This window comes from Mandrillus leucophaeus, unplaced genomic scaffold (genome assembly GCF_000951045.1).
Source record: "Mandrillus leucophaeus isolate KB7577 unplaced genomic scaffold, Mleu.le_1.0 Scaffold449, whole genome shotgun sequence".
NCBI classification, from domain to species: Eukaryota; Metazoa; Chordata; class Mammalia; order Primates; family Cercopithecidae; genus Mandrillus; species Mandrillus leucophaeus.
Window position 1 is genome coordinate 2,815,978 of NW_012104798.1, and position 4,405 is coordinate 2,820,382.

Consider the following 4,405-nt stretch of genomic DNA (forward strand, 5'->3'; position numbering starts at 1 on the left):
AAAAGTTAGTTTGAAAATAATTGGCATCTTAGAAACATTTTATCAATTCATAAAAAGCTTTCCGATTCATGAAAATGTTATATCTCCATTCATTTAAATATTTGCAGAATTTACACATAATGCACTATGTTTTTGATGCTGTTATAAATGATGACTCATTTCAAAATAGGTAATTTTAAAAATGTATATTATTTTTAATTGACCACTTCTAATTGTATTTTGGCCGCAGACTGAAGGCTGCATTGTTGGCTTCCCCACTTTTGAGGTTTGGGGCTCGGACTGACTTTCTTGCTTCTCAGCTTGTAGATGGCCTGTCTTGGAATTTCACCTTGTAATTGTGTGTCAATTCTCCTTAATAAAGTCATATATATGTGTATATATATATACACACACACACACATATATACACACACACACATATATATATGCACACGTACATATAGCCTATTAGTTCTGTCCCTTTAGCGAACCCTGACTAATGCAATATGGTAGTTCTATTTTTATTTATTTACTTTTTTGAGGAAATTCCACACTATTTTCATAATGGCTGTAAAACTTTGCATCATCACCAACAGTGTACAAGCATTCCCTATTCTCTACCTCCTCACCAAATGTTATCTTTCATCTTTCTGATAAAATCCATTCTAACCAGTGTGAGGTGAGAACTCATTGTGGTTTTAATTTGCATTTTCCTAATAATTAAGGATGCTGGGCATTTTAAAATGAACTACTTTGCCGTTTGTTTATCTTCTTCTGAGAAGTGCCTATTTAGATTTTTTTGCTCAATTTTAAAATCTGGTTATTTGTTTTTCTTCTATTGAGATGTATGAGTTTCTTACGTATTTTAGATATTAAGCCCTTATCAGATGTATGCTGTGCCTGTATTTTTTCCCACTTTCTGGATTGTCTTTTCACTTCATTAATTGTTTCTATTGCTGTGCAGAAGCTTTTCAGTTTGATGCAATCACATATTTTTGCTTTTTTCCTAGACTTTCAGGGTCATATCCAAAAAATCCTCGCCCAGACCAATGTCATGTTTTTTTTTTTTCTATGTTTTATTCTACTAGTTCTATAGTTTCAGGTGTTATGATATATGTTTAATGCATTTGAAGTTGAGTTTTGTGCTTGAATTTAGATAAAGGTCTAATTTCCTTCTTCTGCATGTGGCTAACTAGTTTTCACTGCATCATTCATTGAAGAGACTATTCTTTTCCCATTGTGTGTTCTTGGCACTTTTGTCAAAAATCAACACTGAAAATAAATATGTGGATTTATCTGGGCTCTTCATCTTGTTCCATTCCTTGAAAAATCTGTTTGTATGCCAGTGCCATGCTATTTTGATCATAATTGCTTTGTAATATACTTTGAAGTCAGGTAGTGTGATGTCTGTAGTTTTGCTCTTTTAGTTCAAGATTGTTTGGCTATTTCTAGTTGCTTGTGGTTTCATAAAAATACAGGAAATATTTTTCTATTTGTATGAAAAATAACATTGGAATTTGATAGAAAGTGATCTCTACATTGCTTTGGAAAATATGAAATTTTAAGATTACTAATTTTTACAATTCATGAATATGAGGTATCTCCATTTACTTTATTTTCTTCAATTTCTTTTTATCAATGTTTTATAATTTTTTTTAATATATAAGTCTTTCACCCTCTTAATTAAATTTATACCTAAGTATTTTTCTCTCTCTCTGTCTCTTTTTTTTTTTTTGCTATTGTAAAAGGGATTTTTTAAAATTTTTCATTTCAACAGTTTCGTGGGAACAGATAATTTTTGGTTACATGGATAAGTTCTTTAGTGGTGATTTCTGAGATTTGGTTGCACCCATCACCCAAGCAGTGTACAAATGAACCCAATGTGTAAACTTTTATCGCTCATCCCACTCTCTCCTTCTCCCCAAAGTCCCCAAAGTTTATTATATAATTCTTATGCATTTGTGTCCTCATTGCTTAGCTCCTACTAATGAGTAAAAACATAATAATATTTGGTTTTTAATTCCTGAGTTACTTCACTTAGAATAATAATGGTTTCCAACTCCATCCAGGTTGCTGCAAATGCCATTATTTCATTCCTTTTTATGGCTGAGTAGTATTCCATGGTGTATATATACCACACTTTCTTTATCCACTCATTGGTTGATGGGCATTTAGGCTGATTCCATATTTTTGCAATTGCAAATTGTGCTGCTATAAACATGCACGTGTAAGTGTCTTTTTCATATAATGACTTCTTTCCCTTTGGGTAGATACCCAGTAGTGAGATTGTTGGTTCAAATGGTAATTCTACTTTTAGTTATTTAAGAAAGCTCCATATTGTTTTCCACAGTGGTTGTACTAGTTTACATTCTAACCAGAAGTGCAAAAGTGTTACCTTTCACAACATCCACACCAACATGTATGTGTTTTTGAATTTTAAATTACGGGCATTCTTGCAGAAATTGGGTGATATCTCACTGTGGTTTTAATTTGCATTTCCCTGATAATTAGTTATGTTGAGCTTTATTTTTATGTTTGTAGGCCATTTGTATATCTTCTTTTGAGAATTGTTTATTCATGTCCTTTGCCTACTTTTTGATGGAAATATTAGTTTTTTCTTGTTGATTTAAGTTTCTTGTAGATTCTGGATATTAGTCCTTTGTCAGATGCATAGTTTGCAAAGATTTTTCTCCCACTCTGTGGATTGTCTCTTTACTCTGCTGATTATTTATTTGGCTGTGCAAAAGCATTTCAGTTTAATTAGGTCCCATCTATTTATTTCTGTTTTTGTTGTATTTGTTTTTGGGTTCTTGGTCTTGAACTCTTTGCCTAAGTCAATGTCTAGAAGAGTTTTTCCAATGTTATCTTCTAGAATTTTTATGGTTTCAGGTCTTAGATTCAAGTATTTTATCTATCTTGAGTTGATTTTCTTTGTAAGGTAAGAGATGAGGATGCAGTTCATACTTCTACATGTGACTTGAAAATTATCCCAGCACCATTTGTTGAATAGGGTGTTCTTTCCCCACTTTAGTTTTGTTTGCTTTGTCGAAGATGAGTTGGCTGTTATAAGTATTTGGTTTCATTTCTGGGTTCTCTATTCTATTCTATTGGTCTATGTGCCTATTTTTATACAAGTACCATGCTGTTTTGTAACTATAGCCTTGTAGTATAGTTTTAAATCAGGTAATATGATACCTCCAGATTTGTTCTTTTTGCTTAGTCTTGTTTTGGCTATGGGGGTCTTTTTTGGCTTCGTATGAATTTTAGTATAGCTTTTCCTAGCTTTGTGAAGAGTGATGATAATATTTTCATAGGAATTGCATTAAATTTATAGATCGCTTTTGGCAATATGGTAATTTTTTACAATATAGATTCTACCCATCCATGGGGTCTCTGTAATCACTACTAAACCACGTTTGCCTCCCATCCTATGGTAGTCTTAAGTAAAGCACCAAGGCTTGGTACATTAGCCAGTTAGCACCTGGGGGGCCAGATGATCCCTTTGTGGATAATCACCCTCCGACCTTTGCCTTTTTGCCCAGAGAAGGGTTAAAGAGTGCACTAGGGCTTGGCTGGTTTCAAGGTTGACAGCTAGGGCCATGCGAGGTCAGATTCTCCCTTTTCAGATAGTTATCCACCTGACCAAATCTCCTGGCCTTGAGAAGTTTCAAGGATAGCATTGAGGCTGGAGGTGAAAACCAGTCAGGAATTCAAGCCTGGAAGACCAATTAACCATGTTTCCTTCAGAGCAGTGCTATTTGCAGAAAAAAAATGTAAACCAACCAACCATCCTTACAGTGACCTCTGTGAGTGCCATTCTTGCTTTTTGTTTCTAACTGAACCCTGGTCATCTAGCCCTACCAATACCCCCAGTGCTTCTTATGGGGTGACACAAGAGAGTATCTCCTGCAAAAAGTCTCAGAATGATGGAAATGATGAATGTTTGCCTCCAATTCTCTTGTCCCTCTGTAAAAATGATGATTCCTAGGGAATCCTCTGTGTGTGACATCGGGCCAGTTGGGAGAGAAATAATACAACCAAAGTGAAACAACTCCTCTTACTCTTTGTGTACAGCTGTTCTCAGTTGTGCAATCCAAGAAGTTGTCTCAGCCTCATTTTCATGTTCTGGAATATTCACAGGGGTATTCTTGTTTGTGGATAGTTGTTAACTGGATTTCTGTGAAGAGGACTGGACCCGGAGAATTCTTATTTTGCCGTCTTCCAAAATAGTTAATTTTCATTACAGAGAAATATAATTATTTTTTGTATATTGACTTTGCACCCTGCAACCTTTCTAAACTTACTTATTAGTTGTAATAGTTTTTTTTTTTTTTTTGTAGATTCTTTGGTATTTTCTAAATAGATAATTATATTGTCTAACAATAGAGACAGTTTTAGATCTTTTATTCCTTTTGGTATAGATTTT